This window comes from Amblyomma maculatum, chromosome 1 (assembly GCF_055883805.1).
Source record: "Amblyomma maculatum isolate TAMU_Amacu chromosome 1, ASM5588380v1, whole genome shotgun sequence".
Taxonomy (NCBI): domain Eukaryota; kingdom Metazoa; phylum Arthropoda; class Arachnida; order Ixodida; family Ixodidae; genus Amblyomma; species Amblyomma maculatum.
In genome coordinates this window covers 139,071,027-139,090,350 of record NC_139344.1, presented here as the reverse complement: position 1 = coordinate 139,090,350, position 19,324 = coordinate 139,071,027, and the positions used below count along the sequence as shown (strand labels likewise).

At 46.7% G+C, this 19,324-nt stretch overlaps 1 pseudogene; it reads right to left on the bottom strand.

Moving 5' to 3' along the window:
* Nucleotides 1–12,596: 12,596 nt before the first annotated feature.
* On the bottom strand, nucleotides 12,597–18,787 carry LOC146204092 (uncharacterized; annotated as a pseudogene).
* Between the last annotated feature and the right edge of the window lie 537 nt (nucleotides 18,788–19,324).

The window sequence follows — 19,324 nt, the reverse complement described above, 5'->3', positions numbered from 1 at the left end:
CTTTGTCGGCGCATTAGTCCCACCATGACGGAACCTGAGCGTGTGCACCACGTCTTAAAAGGGATCAATGCTATGGCATATCACACCTTAGTTGCCCAGAATCCTTCAAGTGTTGATTCAATTATTACGACCTGTCAACGCCTCGACCAGCTGCAGTCCTCTCGATTACAGCCCGGCTTCGCAACTGGTCCGACCTCTGCTGACCTTGATCTGCGGGCAATGATTCGAGCAATCATCCGCGAGGATCTTCAAGCCCTCAATCCTTTCTGTCGACATGGGTGCGATCATTCTTCCGCACCTCCTAATGACGCCGTTCTCCGTCACATGATTAAAGAAGAGTTAGCTACCATCAGCCGCCCTATGACATCCGAACCTTCTGCAATCCGCCCAGCGCCGACCTACGCGCACGTCGCTGCATCCCCCCTTCTTTGGTTCCCCCGCCCCAACCAGCACCAACATACAATCACGTCAATGCAATGGCGATGGCTCAACCTACACAACCCAATTACGCGCCTTGGCGTCCCCCCCGACCAGTCTGCTATTACTGTGGTATTAGAGGACATATATCCCGCTTCTGTCGTCGCCGCCTTCAGAACGAGCGCCGTGGTTACGACACCTTCGAATGCGACATGCCTTCAACCTCATATTATCAACGCCGGTCTATTCCAAGCCCACCTCGACGATCCTCCCCACCTCCAGTATCTTCCTCTGAGCCTCGTGGGAACCATATATCCCGACGCCGGTCCACATCCCAATACCGCCGCTCAGTTTCCCCTCTCCGTCCCGCAACCGCTGTCCCTGTCCGCCATCCGGAAAACTAAGTGTTGCAGTTTCCGGAGGTCGAACAGCACTCTGCGAACTTACTAAAAGTCCTCCTGATCGCCCGTATAACGTGATTGCTGTTATCGCTGAAGGTTTACCGGTTGAAGCTTTGATTGATACAGGGGCTGCAATTTCTGTCATTCACGCTGATTTGTGCTACCGTTTGCGAAAAGTGACAACCCCATATGATGGGCCTGAACTCCGTAGAGCCAATGACGTCCCTTTGCGCCCTTCAGCGAAGTGCACCGTACGAGTTGTTATCGACAGCATCCGCCATCATGTGCAGTTTGCTGTGCTCTCACCTTGTGCGCATCTCATGATTTTCGGATGGGATTTTTTGTCAACCGCTTCAGCGTTAATTTCTTGTGGTGACCGTGTTATCCATATGACAGACAGCGATTTTTCATCTGACTTTTCTGAACGACATCATCCCCTCGTTGCCGCCGCTGATACTGTTTTGCCTCCTCAGTGCGAAAAACTGCTTACTGTTGTTTCTGACCACATCACTGACGGGGACGTACTCATTGCACCATCATATAGTCATCTTCCACGCGGCATCGCCTTCCCGTCAAGTCTTGTCCGGTTCCACAACGGCTCAGCGACAGTAGTGGCCACTAACACTTCACGTGAATCCCTCGTGCTCCCAAAAGGAACTTCTCTGAATTGTATGGTGGATGTTCAACCTTTTTCCCTGATGGTGCTCACCGCCCCTCTGCCTCAGCAACGTGTTTCGTCAGACGTCTCTCTTTCTGTTCTCGCAAAGACTATTAATCCTAAACTCCCGCCGAACCAACGCCAAGAACTGCTGACATTGCTTCGACACCACCAAGCCATTTTTGATGCCACTTCCACACCTCTGCGACGGACTAGTGTTGCGCACCATCGCATCATTACTGAAGGTAACTCTATCATTCGACGACGGCCTTATCGGGTTTCCCTCTCTGAACGAAAAGTAATTGAAGAAAATGTAAATGACATGCTCCATCGCAATATAATTCGTCCTTCAACAAGCCCATGGTCCTCCCCAGTAGTGCTAGTTAAAAAAAAGGACGGCTCGGTACGCTTTTGTGTTGATTACCGCGCACTCAACAAAATTACCCGCAAAGATGTGTATCCGATGCCGCGAATTGATGACGCCCTTGACTCCCTCCAAGGCTCCGAATATTTCTCGACCTTGGACCTTCGCTCAGGTTATTGGCAAATACCTATGCACGAGGACGACAAAGAAAAAACCGCTTTCGCAACACCCGATGACCTTTACGAATTTAATGTTATGCCTTTTGGACTTTGTAACGCACCAGCGGCATTTGAAAGAATGATCGACACTGTACTTCGTGGCCTAAAATGGAGAACCTGTTTGTGTTACTTGGACGACATTGTTATCTTTTCGGCAACCTTTAATGACCATCTCACGCGCCTGAATGAAGTCCTCACCTGTCTCGCTTCGGCAGGCCTTCAGCTCAACACCAAGAAGTGCCACTTTGCACAGAAGGAAATTAGAATATTGGGACATCTGGTCAGCCATGACGGCATTCGCCCAGATCCTGAAAAAATATTCGCGGTCTTGAACTTTGCTCGTCCACAGCGGACTACAGATTTGCGCAGTTTCCTCGGCCTCGCGTCCTATTTCCGGCGTTTTATAAGGCATTTTGCAACTATTGCTGCACCACTTCATGAGCTACTAAAAGCACGCAGCCCTTTCGTGTGGACTGAGCAGTGCGAAACTGCTTTTAATGACCTCAAGCACGCCCTCACATCAGATCCTGTTCTTGGCCACTTCAGTGACAGCGCTCCAACTATCCTGCACACCGATGCCAGTGGTCACGGTCTTGGCGCTGTACTTCTGCAGCGTGATGCAACATCGCGTGAGAAAGTGATTGCCTTTGCCAGTCGGACTCTCACTCCAGCTGAGAAAAACTACACCATTACCGAGCAGGAGTGTCTTGCTGTCGTCTGGGCTGTCCAAAAATTTCGCCCTTACCTATACGGTCGGCACTTCACAGTTGTGACCGACCACCATGCTCTTTGCTGGTTGTCTTCACTCAAAAATTTGACAGGCCGACTTGGCCGCTGGATTCTACGCCTGCAAGAATACCATTTCGACGTCACTTATATATCTGGTCGCCAACACCAAGACGCCGACGCTCTCTCTCGCTGTCTCCTTTCGGAATCCACTTGCTGCTTTTCTTCCCAATTCATTTCCACCTCTGACCAGAGCCGACCACCTCTTTGCCCGACTTATATCCCAACCGTTTGTTTTGACGACTCTGAGAACAAGCACGCTCTCCGCTCACAGCAATTAGCCGATGCCTACTGCCGTCCTATCATCGACCGCCTTATCGGCACTTCGGACCCTCCCAATGCTAGGCTTCGCCGACAGCTTCGCAATTTCAAGCTCGAAGATGGCATCTTACTCCGCTACGTGTATTGCCCTGATGGAACTCGCTGGATCCCAGTCGCGCCGCGTGTGCTTCGCCCACGTATACTGGCGGCTCTCCACGATGACGCTACTGCAGGTCACCTTGGTTTTGACAAAACCTACGACCGCGTGAGAAAACGATTCTTTTGGCCTGGCATATCTTCCACCGTTGCCAAATACGTCGCATCCTGCCCTCTGTGCCAACGTCGCAAACGGCTGACTTCTTCGCCCGCTGGCCTTCTACAACCTCTTCCTTGTCCCACCACGCCATTCGACGTAGTCGGCATCGACTTATATGGTCCCCTACCTCTCTCCTATGGGGGTAACCATTGGATTATAACAGCTGTCGACCACCTCACACGCTACGCTGAGACAGCACCTGTACCGACTGGTTCCGCTGAAGAAGTAGCAAATTTCTTTTTGCGATCAATTGTATTGCGTCATGGCGCTCCTCGGGTGCTCCTAAGTGACCGCGGTACAGCCTTCTTATCGAAAGTCGTTGCCGAAGTTCTTCACGCCTCATCCACCCTTCATAAGACAACCTCAAGCTACCATCCCCAGACTAACGGTCTGACTGAGCGATTTCATCGCACCTTGTCGGACATGATATCAATGTACATCACACCAGATCATCGAAATTGGGACACTATTCTACCATTCGTCACATTCGCCTATAATACAGCAGTACAGCGAACTACCGGTTACTCTCCATTTTTCCTTGTTTACGGCCGTCCTCCCACTACAATTCTCGACGCCCGACTACTCCACATCAGTACCTACCCATTTTTTATCTCGTGTGGCCAGATGCCGTCATCTTGCCCGCCTCAACACGGCAGCGTGCCAGGAAGTCCGCAAAACTCGCTATGATTCTACACATCGAGTGGTCTCTTTTCGTCCTGGTGACGAAGTACTGCTTTACACACCATTGCGCACCCCTGGCCTTAGTGACAAATTCCACCACCGCTACGTAGGTCCCTATGAGGTCATAAGCCAAACTTCTCCAGTGAACTACAAAGTTACGCCTGTTGATCCCCCAGCTGATCGACGCCACCGTGGAACTGAAATTGTTCATATGTCTCGCCTGAAACCGTTTGTGCGCCGCGATGCATCGGTTAGGTAGGAGCGGCCAGGCTGGCCGCTTCCGACCTCCCGGGCAGATTGTGTGAGCCTTCCGTGGATGTTCTTTAATTTGTACATGCCATGATCTTCCTCTTTCATTTGTACATACCATCATCATCGTCCCGCGGCGCCGGCTCCGGCACGCGCCTGGGTTTTGTCACCGGATTAAAACGCTAGACAAGGCATCGCTGGCCTTGCCGTCACGACCTTGCCGTCTCAACCTAGCCTTCTTTCACAATATTCGTGAATTCAAAGCGCGTAATGCCTCGTCACACCAAAGTTTTGGCCGCGAAAAGCTGCTGACAATCTTAATTTTGTGCCTACCGTCGAATCATCTTCATGCTTTCTCTTCTTTGTGCTGCTGTCGTAAAGAGATTTTGGTGGTGCCGGCCTTCGGTATGACGGGCACTGATTAAAGGTGATTGGCATGAGATCCTTTTACACATGTCGGCCTTACGAAAGTCATTTCGCTAGAAACGTAAGCTGCAAACTACAGAAAAACGATGTAGTGCTTGACTGCCAATTTCTTCTTCGAATGATCTTCAGCCACCTTTTCTGGAGGTCTAAGCTGGCAGGAACTTCATGAAATGAAGCGCCGCGGGCTTCTTCGTTCACCGGACATCCGAAACGGAACGCAACAGCCACGCTTTTTATTTGCTCAATATTCGTCCCGGCAACTGCACTCATCGGTCCGCCAGTAGTTGAATGATAACGCTAAGCGTAACACAGAAACAATACCAAAAACAGCGCACCACAAAGCTTACTTTTCGCTGCAACGACAGTCGCAGGAGCATTCTGCGCCACAATCGTGTCGTCTGCTAGAGGGTAATCTGACAGCGCCGCCATATGGCGAATGCGAGCTCTCCGGCGGACAGAAAAAACCCTGACGCTGCAGGCATTTTCTTCAGGAGGCTTGCACGAGCTTGTCCACACAATTGTGTCCAAACGAGAGTTTATAAGAAAAGGAATGGTTGCATCAGATAGAGAGATCTCTTATGGGAAATCGGGAGGTGCATGTGGGCTAATTAGTTAATTTGAGACAATTAAGTCCATCACACGTCGAAATAGCCGGGAAGGGTATAATGTAGACATTCGGAGGGGGTCACGTTGCACTCGACTTTCGCTGACGTAGGCCTATCCTTAGGGGGGGGGGGGGGGGGGGGGGGATTTAAAATATTTAATTATTTATTTGTTTAAGAAATACTGCAGGAATACCATGTCCAAGCAGGAGAGGTCGTATGCATCACATGTTATGTAGTTCGAAAAACAATAAAACAATAAAGAATTTTTCATAGTGAAGAACTGATAATACAAAGAAACAGTAGAGCATAAGACACTTCAATTGGGAGGTGATAAAAACGGCGATTCAATCGGTAGGGCGTTCCAGTCAGCGATTGTCTGTGGAAAAAAACGAGAATTTGTACATGTTAGTTCGGGCAAATATAGGCGATAAGGCAGGACAGTGCTTATGGCGAGAGGGTTTGGAGGAATTTTTTTTTAGGTGGGTTTCAGGTTTAATGCCAAGTCTGGAAAATATAACGATTGAAGGAAAGCTAGACGGGCTTTCTTTCTCCTTTCATTAAGTGGATCAAGGCCGGCAAGAAGAATCATAGATGAAGGTGAGCCACGGCGTCTGTAGCGATTAAAAATAAAACGTGCGGCTGAGCGTTGAATATTCTCAAGTTTTGGGGTGTTATTTGATGTATAAGGGTCCCATTCCACACAGGCATATTCAAGTGCGGGTCTGATATATGCTTTGTATGCCTTAACTTTAATGGGCTTGGGCACTCACCCATGCGATGTTTTAAAAACTTCAGCTTTCTACGTGCTGTAGAGCATATACTGTCAATGTGTTTTGTCCATTCTAGTCTGGAAGTAATCGTTACGCCTAAGTATTTATAGTCACTTACCTGCCTGACTAGGTTTCTGTTTGTTATACTGAGATTAAAATTTATTAGTTCTATTTGTAATGCTAAGTACAACAGTTTTCTCAAAGTTAATGGCCATCGCCCATTCATTGCACCATCGTTCCCAAAATTGCAGATTTTCGTTTAGAGTTATTTGATCATAAACGGATTTCATATCTTATAAAATTATACAGTCCTCGGCAAATAATCTAATTGGCTCCAGTGCTTCAACCAGATCATTTATATAAAGATTAAACAGTGTAGGCCCTAAAACCGAACCCTCGGGAACGACAGAAAAGACATCTAATAAACAAGAGTTAATTGACACCATCAACAGTAACGAGCTGTTTGCGCTTTGAGAGATAAGAAAATATCTAATGTACAATTTTACTAGCACACCAATGATTTGCATTTTAGTGATCAGCTTATTATGAGGCACTCTATCGAAGGCTTTTGAGTAAACTAGGAAAACTATGTCAACTTGTCCTCCAATATTTATGATTTTATAAATTTCATCGACTGTTGTAACTAACTGTGTCGCAGTGGAAAAGCCTCGTCGGAAGGCGTGTTGCGCGTTGGTTAATATTTCATTCCGGTCCAGAAATTTATTTAGTTGAGTAACCAATATGTGTTCTAAGAGTTTGCAAACGGAAGATGTTAATGAGATAGGGCGCTAATTTTTGACGTCTAATCTGCAACCCTTCTTAAATACAGGAACAACCCTTAACACTTTCCAGTCATCGGGTACGATGCCAGTCTCTATGGGTTGCTCACATAGTATTTCTAAATATGGTATTAAAAATTCAGCGTACGTCTTGAGAAATGAATTTGAAATGTCATCCGGTCCCGATGATGTCTTAGGATCAAGGCGCATAAGTAGGTTTAAAACACCTTCTCTGGTTAATTGAAATTAACCGCACTTGGACTGCCTTGAGTGACATTGCTTATGTCATCGTTTTTGGAAAATACGCTGTGGAAATAGCGATTGAAAGCATTTGCTATCTCATTTTTATCGGTGACAGGGCGGCCATCAAGAACTATTTTGTCGAGCTTTGAATTACCTTTGCGGGAAAGAAACCGCCGGAACTTCCCTGGATTTTCTGTTACGAAACATCCAAGTGTTTCCGTAAAGTAACGGCTCCTACTTTCGCGTAATTTAGTGGCTAGAGTTGACTTAAGGTGCGCAATTATTGCTGAGTTGGCACATTTATTTCTACGACATCGCCGAATATTACGTTTTACATGGAATATTTCTCTGGAAATCCAAGGGTTTGTCCTGACAACCTTCTTTCGCTTGTTGGGGGTGAAGTTTCGCAAACAGTATTGTCGATTGGACCAGAAATTTCTCAAGAGTGTGTGAATGTCATTGGAGTGAAATGTGTACTAGAAATTTCTAAGTAATGGATAATGTTAATATGGTCAGCCAAAGCGAAGTTTTTTACAGTGATGTATTTTTCTGTAGTGGGTTTTGAAAATCTTGGAAGAAGCCAACTGAAAGATACCAACGTATTGGCCTCGAGATCGAGCAGAGTCGCCACCTTGCGGCTCAGCGGCGAAACCTACTCAGTGTGGATGCGTTTTCGCGTCGCGTGCCAGCCTGCAGTGATTTACGCGCGCGTGCGGCGTGTACAGGAGTGTTTTTGTTTGTTTCGCTGTTCCTTCGAGCTTTTGCTTACCTATATGCCTCTTGCAAAATAAATATGAACAGTCTATAACCCCACGCTTCATTAAAAAAAAATACATGTCCGTATCGAGCATGTCATGCTTGGATAAGGACATCATCCATCGCGGTCTTTGGCGCTTGAGATCCTTTGACATGCAACGTCTCAAACGAAGTGGTACTGTCGTTACCGCCGTGTCAAAGCAAAACAGGTCGCTGCCGTCAATAAAAGTTAATGCAAACACTCAGAAATCGCATATTCCCGTTTCTGTTTGGAATACTGCGGCTACTAAAACATATGCCACCGCAGACTGCTTCATATAGCAGAATGCAGTTTGAACAGACCACTCTATGCCTACTATGCCTTCTGTATTCACGATAGAGTTGTGTGAGTACTTTCTTTTTTTCTTTTTTTTGCTTTTAAACCTCTGTCGCAGTGTCTCAATGGTAAGGGCGCTCGACTGCTGGTTTCGAGAACGGGGGATTCAATCACAACCGTTTGGAAAGGCGCTCCTCTGCTGTGGGATTTGACTGCACAATAAACAATCGCACGTGGAAAATGTGGTGTTAATAATGAAAAAAAAAAAAAACGACACCAAAACCACCCTCTGCAATCATCCGTCATAGCCGATGCCGCTTTCATGAGTTAAACCCGGGCCAATATGCATTTCTTTTCTGTTTTTTTGTTGTTGTTGAAGGCTTCTGTGCATCCGTAAAAGTTTTAGTGAGCACATTTTGCTTTAGAGAAATGCTCGAATGTTTGAGAAACATTTTCCCTGCACCTAATGTTAGCCTAAAATTTACATAATACACCTAGATTAATGTACTTTACTGGTAGCCTATTATAATCATTATAATCCCTTTTCGTATAAGTGCTGTCTTCAGAGCAAAGTCGTCGTTTCTGACAAGGGGAGTAAAACAGCTTCTTGTGGACTTAAATATCAGTGTTTAGTTCGGGAATAAATACATCTTTATAGTCGCATGATAAGATGACCTCCATTTCTTTCGGAATAGTTTTATATCCGGCATCTGTTTTGGAAGTAACCCTAATATTTTACTTCGCATAAGGTTTAATCATTGCTACATAATTACTGATAAAGAAATTTTCAGCCTTTAAAATTGCTTCCCAGAACATGACAGTGCCCATGCGCAGTTTATAACGATTTCATCGCAGCGAGTAATTGGTAGCTTGCACTTTAACGTTACTGAAAATTAATCGCTGATTATTGTAAATTCTGTCAAGTGTGTAGAAGTTCTCTCACACGGTGAAATTTATTGTCATTGCAAAACAAAATAATTACACTACTAATTTACCGTTATATATTAACATCACACACATCAGAAATCCCTTATACTTTCCTCGGTTTCAGGAAATCATTTACAGTAAGTGGCGCATGCAGTAATACACTATCACATTCTATGACAGTGGCCGCAAAAAGCATCTCGGCAAATTCAATCCACTCAGCGCTGTACACGTGAGCAATCAGCTTTCCTGTGCGGCGAGGTTTCCTGTATAGTGTCGGCGTGATCTCATTTTTGGGGAATACTTGTGCGTGGTTGTCTGCGCCAGAGTTTATGTGCATTCAGTCTAAAGCAACTCGCCATGCAGTGCGCTGCCAATGCTACATTTAACCTACTTAATCCTCGAGTCAAGTACGATATAATGAACTAGGCTTTCTCGATTCAATCTAAAGTACTGCAGGTATCTGCGTGGGCTTGACACTCGCATGAGACACGCGCAAACTGTTTAAAAGTCGATAAGAAAAACAAAGCAGTCATTAGGCAGGCCCAAGCATTAGGCGCGTGAGCGCGGTACAGCGCAAGAAACGTGCAAAGTAAATCTGGAAGTCTGGTGGTTGCGTGCTTTGAATTCCTAAAATCCGCTCTGCTTCTGCTGCATTGGCGAAATCCTTCGATCTTTTTCTGCAATATTGCAGAAAAACTGCAGAAGACACGTTTTCATCGCCAACAAACCCGCCGTAAACTCGGAAGCAGACCTACGCAGCGTGTGTGGCTGCGAGCGCCGCCGGCCGCCGATCCACACTACCGGAGTGACGGTGGCGCCACCTCTAGGTCGATCTCGCGGCGAATAGTCCGATATTCCCTCATGTATATCTGTATTATAGTTACTTATGCTATTGGAACAAAAAACTAAATCTAGTATTAGGTGCTGCAAACGAATTCTTGAATGCCACGCAGTACGCACTGCCAAGACAAATGTAAAATATTAACTTTATTATAAAAGAACATATATGTATGTGACAAACATTGTGGCAGAAATAACTGGCATCAATGCTTCCCTGATTCTGTCTGTTGAATAAGTACAGAAAATATTAAACGAAATCTAGAACTATATCAGTTCGAAACCAGCAAAGCAGTGCATACCGCTGATATGAAAACGTAAAGGCCAAGAAATGAACACTTTGACGGGAAATTCTTTATTGAATCTGTCATCCAAGACACTTGTTTACATTTTTGTACACGTCCAACGGCCAATGACGCTGTCCTTTTTTCCATTTATTGCACAGGAACACCTGTCACCGGTCGTATACTGTGGGTAATTTAAGTGAAATTATAGTCGCAACAGAGAGCGCACAGAAAAAGCAGGAGAGTTCCGAAACATATGTACATACAAATGCGAAGATATAATCGAATATTATAAATGAGATGATACAACTTGATGAGGGCAAAAAATTACCGCTGGAAACGAACTTCACTAAGTGTATGCACAAAACCTCGCAACATGACATTTAAATATACGTACAAGTCTCCAATATATCTATGCAACTAAGCAAAGTCACTGCATATGATGCGTCAAACAAGGCACATAAATATGTTGCGCAATCACAGATAGTAAAGTTTAAGCACAGAAAGACAGACGATCTAGGCAAGAACAAAGCTGTGATCGCCACGCTTCGGTCGCGACAGCACCATATGGGTAGAATAATAGAGGAAGAATGGAAAAATCAATACATTAAATGTAGATTTTAACTGCCTGCACAGCGACAACAGTTATTCTGTACCCAAAATTAAAGAAGGGTATTGCTTTGGTTAAAAAAAAAGTTGCAAAAAGCAGGACAGGTGTGTTTAGAAAAAGTTTTATTACACATTAGACATTCAGATTAGACAATCACATGGGCGCCGACAAATGACCGAAACAGGAAATGCACATGATTAAGAACAAAGGAAAGTGCACATAAAATACAGCCTAACGAATAAATACATCACAAATCAGTATTTACATGGAGAATGAAATTTAAAATAAAAATAAAAGTATTTACATGGAGAATAAATCTACAAGTAGCATGGGCCCTACCGCGTCGTCGAGCGCACTTATCCAGTGAATTACATTGTTGAGCCGCTTACGCCTTCTTCCAGTTTCCACCGCCGTGGCCGTGGCTATACATGTGCAGCGCCTTAAGCCGTTCTATGACCCCATTGTATCTTCGTCTGTTAAGTCGCCAGGATGGCTCCTTTTTATCTGAGGGGGCATTGTGAAGAAGAAGATGGACTCCTTCGCTGGACGCTGACGAAGAAGCAGTCTGTGAAATTTCTATAGCGCAGATCGTGCTCGTCTTGATCGCCTCGCTTCCTAGCCGACCTTGGCGTCCTTGTTCTGCAAATGCAAGAACTTAGAGGCAGGAAAAAGATGAAGACCACATCAGAAGAAAGGAAGCCGTTTGCTGTCATACGGTACATTCATGGTTCCTCCTACAACCTCAAGAAGATAGGAGAAAAAGTTGGCGTGCTGATATCAGAGCCTAACAAGTTAAAGAGCATGTGTACCAAGGTCAACAGTGAGCGAGAGAGAAAAAAGCAATACCAAAAGACGCACAAGAACATGCTCATGAAATGTACAAAAAATGTAGTGTATCAGGTACTCTTGTCATGCTGGCGCACCCTATATCGCTCAAACAAGGCTCTGTTTGAATCAACGGCTCCAAGAGCACAAAAGATCCTTGAAAGGCGCCATCAACAGTGAACTGGCAAAGCACTGCCGAGAGCATGAATATGTTCCCCAGCTCGGCAACAACACAGTCTAATCGTCCTACTTAGACCAACGGACCAGAGAAATTCAAGAAGCCATATCATTCGGCAAAAGGACGAAGTGTGCGACAGCGAAGTTGATTATCTGTGCGTGAACGCATATTCTTCTGTCACATTTCTGTCTTGCGTTTTTGTGCTTGTATTTTGCTTTTTTTCTTCTTTTTGTACGAACTAGAGGTATATAATTGACGAACGTGCAATAAAAATCTGGTTGTTAGTCAGCTTCGTGACCCCCTCTCTCTGCTTCGTTTTGTGTTAGCGCGCCACAAGGTCGTGCACCAACCAGCCCAGATTTCCACCCTGTTAAAGTGTTGAGCTACAACGTTAATTCGTACCTCCCGTTCTGGAAGAAAACTGCGTATGCATGTATACGTTGATGTGGTCGGGGTTCGGGCGCCTATAGGCTTCACCTCAGTGGAATCATGAGGAGCCGAGATGACTGAGCAGAAGCAGCCAGGGAGGAGAGGCACCGAAAACCGTTTTATGCAACTTTTTACATGATGAGATATTTACAGGTAGGAAGAAGAAAACGGAGCTCTCTGTGGAGACAGTTTCCACCATTTAAATACGGTAGGTTGTCCCCACTTCCCTAGCTGGGGAAACAAAGTTCAACGGGTGCAGTCTAATCAGTGGGGCACAAGAAATCACTCGGTGTGCCGCCCACTGCCGAGGGTGGTGCTCGAACCATCTCTCCCATCTTTCGGTGGCGAGGGCAAATTTCTCCGATGTAGATGACGATCTTGTGCTGGTGGTGGAGATCCTGCACCAAGGCGGAACAGCCCGCGAAGTCATCCGCTAGCAGCGGTCATTTCCCCCGCGTAATTCCAAGGTCACCCGCCTTCTTGGAGAATTCGGCGAGCGGGGTGAATGCTTCCCGGTAACGCGCCTCTGGTCCATTCAACACAACGACAGGTTCCCTGATGTCGCCGCCGTGGACGAAAGGCAGCCCGCCTCCGTCCCGAAGGGAGTGAGGCGGGGAGGGTTGGCCGTCGCAGCAGTAGGCAAAGGGTCACTTCCCCGCCGTTGCCACCGCTTCAACGCATTTGGCAGCGGTCGCATGCCGGCGTCCGCTAGACCCGTCTGCTGGAGAATCTCCTCCAAACTTCGGCCGGAGCCCCAGTCACAACAATGTCCATGACTCGCATTTAATGGCTTGGAGATTATCGAGTATTGTGCAATGCTTCTCATTATGAAATGCTCTCTTCAGGTGTAATGCGAGAGCAGCTCTTTTGCTGTTTTATATTGTTTTCTGTTTGGATTAGGGTTTCAGTAAATGCGCTCACTTTAGGCTCTTCTTGTGTTATGATGCCGGTTTGCCTATTGTCGGGTTCGTGCCCTTGGGCATTATTAGTCCCCGCCGAGGTACTCTACCGGCGTCGGTGCGCCGCAGGCTGCCGTGACCGGTGCTAGGCCTTAAAGGAACCACGAAAAGCTATTTGCTAAACCTAGAAAGCGCGCACCAGCGATAGGTGTGCCGTCAGAGCTCTCCGCAACGCAAAAATTTCTTAAGCTTGCTTCATATTAGTGCCGAACATATCAACGGCCAAAAATCATGCACCCCCTCTCGCTCCTCAGTCAGCGCACAACGGTGCCCCAGAAAAAAAAAAAGAAAAAAAAAAGTCACGACAGCGCCTCACCAAGTCCCGGCCCAACAGCGTCTCTTGGGAGTGTCAGATGAGTGGGCGCGCTCAGCAAGCCCCTATGACGTCATCGGAGAAGGAACGCGCGGAAAGGTGTCGCCCTAATCAGTTTCGAGCGGCCGCCAGGAGCACTTTTTAAAAATTATTTGGAGATTATAGGCTCCGCGGAAAGCTTTTAAATTCGACTCGACCTAATACTCACTAGGAACACTTCTACATATTTCGTGCATTAGAATATTACTGCGCGTATTGTTTCAGGGTCCCTTTGGCGCTTGGGATTGACATCCCCTTTGGTAGACATGAGCTGTTCGGGCTTCTTCTTTTCGGAAGATTTTTCATTGAAAAGAAAAAAATTTCCGAGAGCTTTGCAGAATCTGCAGTTGAGAAATGCGTAAGCCTAAGCTTTGCCGCATTGTCCGCGAGATGTGCCGGCGGGATTCCGCGAGTGATAGATACTGGGCCTTTCCTTTCCTGCAAATCACTTAATTGTCTCTAATAAATAACTAATTAACACACACCAACAATTATGTAAACCACTGAACTGGCTCTGATTAAGTTTCGATGGAGGCGAAACGAAGAAGCTTCCGTGTGCTGTGTAATGTCAGTGTACGTTAAACATCCCCAGGGGGTCGAAATTACTCCGGAGCTTTCCACTACGGCACCCTTTCCCTCTTTTCGCTTTCATTCTGTAGTAAAGACAGTGCGAACTGCGCAGCAGCAGGAAAGATGCCTTTGCTAGTCAGCACAAACCAAAAATAAAACACTCCCATCATCCTCCCTTCCTTTACGGCGCGGTTAAGGTGCCCACAGAACAAGTGTGACAGACATTGCGCCTTTCCTTTTCTGTGAATGAACTATTAATGCTATTGGCTCTAATTATTTACCTAATTAAACAACATCAACCATTTTGTCACTTGCACACCTATCCTTGACGCTCTATATCCAATGGTACCATTATTTTTCCAATATAGAAACTAGTTCCTCTTTTACAGCGCCGGCAAAGTCATGCCCAAGCGAAAACCATCTATATAGCCATACAAAAAAAAAAAAAAAAGGACTGGTTAGCTCAGTTGCGACTGCCGCGAATAGGTACCGGGTTCGAGCCTCAAATCAGGAAGATTTTTTGACTACGAAGTCGTCGGTGAAACCCGTATAGCTTTACTTTGTACGGCTGAGATTGGCTGGATGCTAATGAGCCACCAGTCCCTGAAAACTAAATTATTGCGCTAATACCGGGGGTCCCCTGCAATTAGCTTAACGTAAGAAATCAGCTGCTTTCTTCGGTGTGTTATAAAGGCTCTTTTCGTATCTGTATACCATTTTTGGTATCTTCCGCACTAGCTACAGATAAAACAAATTAGCTATAGCATTCTGGCTCCTCTTCATAACAGCTGATGATTTGCAAGGATTACTTCCCATTATTTTTAACAGACTGCAAAATAAAATTTGCGGGGTTCAATCCGGCTGAACCTTGTTAACGAACGTAAGCTCTTTTATGTATGGTTTTGACATTGACGGCCCAGGCACCGGATCATCCATGGCTAGACTGAACAAGCGAGCCGCAGTTAAGTAACTTATATGTATATGTTTTCATAGCAGCTGTCATGTAGCGGCGAGAGCACCGGTTTAAATTAGCGACGAGGCAGAAGAGGAGTGCACGGCGCCGCTGGTGGTCACTTAGTCGAAATGCTGACGTCACTCGCGGTTCGGCCGGCGGCGAGCCGAATTAGTGAGCGCGCGGAGCAGCTGCAGCGAGTCGCAGATGAAACCGGCGCATGCGCAGTACCTAGTTTGCGCAGATGAATTACCTTAAGGAATGGTAGCAGTAGAGCTTATACTCTAGAAGCGTCCACGTGTCAACTGCTGGCTAGCGCATATCCCGCCCTGCGCATAACCAAACAACACTTGAGAAATGCAGATCAGTGTTCTCTAAGACCCGGTTTGAGACACTGAAGTAGCTCCGCTCTCATGTGGCAGATTTTGTCTTTTCAGGAATCTTTTTCGAGGCCATTAAAAGAAAAAAATTATAAAGAACACTAAAGCTCCGTCTTTAAGGCTATGGCACGATAGCGTAGATGGCCACTCGACATATAAAGCCCCGCTTTAACCAAGCCGTATAAACGCGAGTGCGTAGCCTAAGTATAGCGAGCCTGTCTCGGCATCCAAGAGCACTAGAAGGTTGATCCTTATTTCACCTTCACATATCAAATGAGCAAACCTGAGTTAGCGAATTGGCATCTTTTCCCAACTTTCTGATGTTATATGGTCCCGTTAAGTCGTACAAAACATCTAAGAAACAGTGCTCGGCGATGTCAGCTGAGAGCTAACACCTGCCAGCGCCATGCCCGTGACTTTTCACTCACAACGCCGACGCTGGACTTTATGAGTAACGAGACCTTTGACGCTTTCTCGTTAAAATTATCTTGGAAACCGGTGATTCGCTGCTATTACCTTGTTAAGTAACCCAGGGGGCAAATTGCAAAGCATGATCAATAACCCTGATAGAAAAGAAGAACAAAGGGCCTAAAAAAAAATCGACAGAAAACTAAAGTAATGTTCAACATCCTCGGAACGAAACAGCAGTTTACAATAGGCAGCGAAGCGCTGGAAGTGGTAAGGGATGTCTATGGGGGAGTAAATGTATATTCCCGTACCACTACCAACGCTTAGATAGGGAACGCAGATGTGGAGCACGAAAGTGAAATAACTGGAAGAGTAAGAAGGATGTGGAGTGCACTTGGCGGGTGCTCTAAGATCTAGGATGACAGTTTACTAATGACTCCAAAAATGAAGTATGTGTATAACAGCTGCATCTCACCTGTAGTCAAGTATAGGGCGCAGAAACATAGTGGGTAGAAACGAAAACGTTTGTCATATAGCAAGCTTGATATACGTTATGAACGCAGTTTTGGTGCTTGTTCTAAGGCTGCGCCATAAAACACACACACACACACACACACACACACACACACACACACACACACACACACACACACACACACACACACACACACACACACACACACACACACACACACACACACACACACACACACACACACACACACACACACACACACACACACACACACACACACACACACACACACACACACACACACACACACACACACACACACACACACACACACACACACACACACACACACACACACACACACGCACGCACGCACGCACGCACGCACACACACATATATAAATATATATATATATATATATATATATATATATATATATATGCAGATCGTCTTTTGATACACAGGTAGATTTGTGTTGGTGTGAGTGCTTGACAAACTTTACAGCCAGGTACTGATATCGGCAGTTCAATTTAGTTTATGGAGTTCAATGTATTAAAGCAATCTTCCAAAGCACACAGGTGACTCGCTGTTCGCTTCCATCGAAAAGCGGCCGCCGCCGCCTGGATTCGATCCCGAATTCTTGGGGCACCGCAGTAGAGCGCCCTAAGCACTGCACCATCTCAGCGACTGATTGAAATCCCATGCGCGTCATGGATGGTGAGGGGGCATTTTGAACGGGAGGCGGTAAGGCTGCCTCCTTTTATTCAGTTATTCCTGGAGGCAGCTGGAGGCAGTGTGCTTATCGTTAGCTCTGTGGCGTCGATCGCCGAGCAGCGGCGCCTCCGAGTCCTGGACAAACTGTAGGAATGCGAGCTCGATTGCCCAATCTGCGAGGCATCGGTGCAGGTTCAGGTCCCTAGAAGAGGGCCATCGTCCCTGCTTTATGGTGACCAGGGTTCAAAGACGAGATGGGGTGTAAAGAGGACACACCAACAACAGTTGGCCCAGGTCCGCATGGCAGTTGTACCTGCATGGAGCAAGACCCAGAAACAGGTGGCGTCATGCCGCTCCGAAAAAAAACAAAAACGGTTCAGCAAGAAAGGCGGAAGAATGGTACAGCCTTTGCCAAAAGTAGTGCCCAGGGGATGTGCTTCTGAGCTGTGTAGTGGCGCTGATTTGGCATTAGTGGAGGTCATTCGCATTGGAGAGGGTAGGAGAAAAAATCGTCTTACCATCAAGAGATACGGAACACTGGAAATGCATTACAAGCCGCACGAAGTGGCTCCGAAGCAGACCTCATTGGCTCTACATTTTTGACGGACTGTACTTGTTTGTATCCGCCGCAGCAAGACCGATTCTCGTCGGAAGAGGTGAAGAGCAAGTATAGAGGAGAGCTATCCACTGCCGTGAGGTAAGCGGCGTGATGTAGTTTGGTAACATGCATCTCCGCGATCGGAGGAACGCGACGGACGGAGGAAGAGTCTCGGAAGCTCTGACTAGCACAATAGAAATGAGCGTGTACTACTGTATGAGCCATCTCGTTTCCAGGGACGGCGCAGTGCGTGGGGATCCAAATGATGATAAATGTTGACCGCGTTCGCGGAGCAGGCAAGCATTATGCCTTTTCTGTATTACAGGGTCCGTATAAAGAACGTTGGCGGATGCCGGCGATAGGCAGCTTGACAGTCCGTGTGCGCACGATGGTGAATGGGGCTATTTTCAGAAAATGTGAGAGGCGATTCCAAATAGTCTAAGATGACCATTAGCATGGCTCGGGCACTGAATGGCGCTTCCACCGATTTATGGTAGTATCAGCCCTGATTCTTGGTTGCCTGGTCGTATCACGCAGTGACGTAGCAAGTGTGACTGCTGCCGTCTGCAGGGAGTGAAGCGTCTATGTACACAACACGTTCAGTTGAGGGGACTGAGCTGGTAGCCTTAGCATACGCATCTTGGCAATAGCCCGGCGCCACATTTGCTGATGCGCATCCATATGTAGCGGAAGGGGCTTCCCTCAGTGAGTGGCGTGGTCTCTCAGGGCGGCGTCTTGCTGGACAAAGTGTGCAACTTGTGTGTGTACATCGTGACCGAGAAGTAAGTGTGTGCCACCCGCCTTTCGTGCCGCTAAGTGTCATTTGCTGCGTTTTGGTATGCATGTCGAGAAGCTCTGTGGGGTCGTTGAGCTTACTGCAGCTCTTGAGCGCATCCAGGCGTGTGTACCTCGGAAGTCCTGTGACGGCGATGCGTTTGGCTTCATTAAGTAAGCGCTCAGGCGTGAGCAACTGCACGCGGTTAACAGGATGATGCGGCAGCCCTACACGATGCGGGCGACGCGAATCTACAAATTGTCGCATTTCACGTTCGTGTACTTCATGGGTCCGATTACTGATTCTCTGTAAAAAGTGCAGAATTTGTTTTGTAGTCTTTGTGAAGCGTTGGATGCCAATGTTCGCTGAGCTGTTCTCGTCCAAGGGCATACCAAGTATTCGGATAGTCGGTTTTGGTTGCCGATGGAACGTTTAAAGGCCGCTTCTCTTCCTGTTCGGTTATGGCGTACCTGCCCTACCAACGTGAATGACGACGAACTCAGTTTTACCGTGGCCAGTATGTAAACCACTCTCCATGGCGTTGTCGTGGATGATGTCAAGAGACCTTTGTAAGGCATCCTCCTGATAGCCGATGCACCCCTGATGTGTCACACGGTGACGTCGTCAGCATACACCGCGTGCTTCAGGACAGTTACGTGCGCAAGATGCCTAGCTCGGTAGTTGGTGCATATAGCTATATTAAAGTGCTGGGAAGATCAACAAACCCTGAGGGACCCCTACTAAGTTGGAGTAAGTAGAACTGAGGCCCTGACCAACTTGGACCTGGTAGCTTCGCCCTGCTAG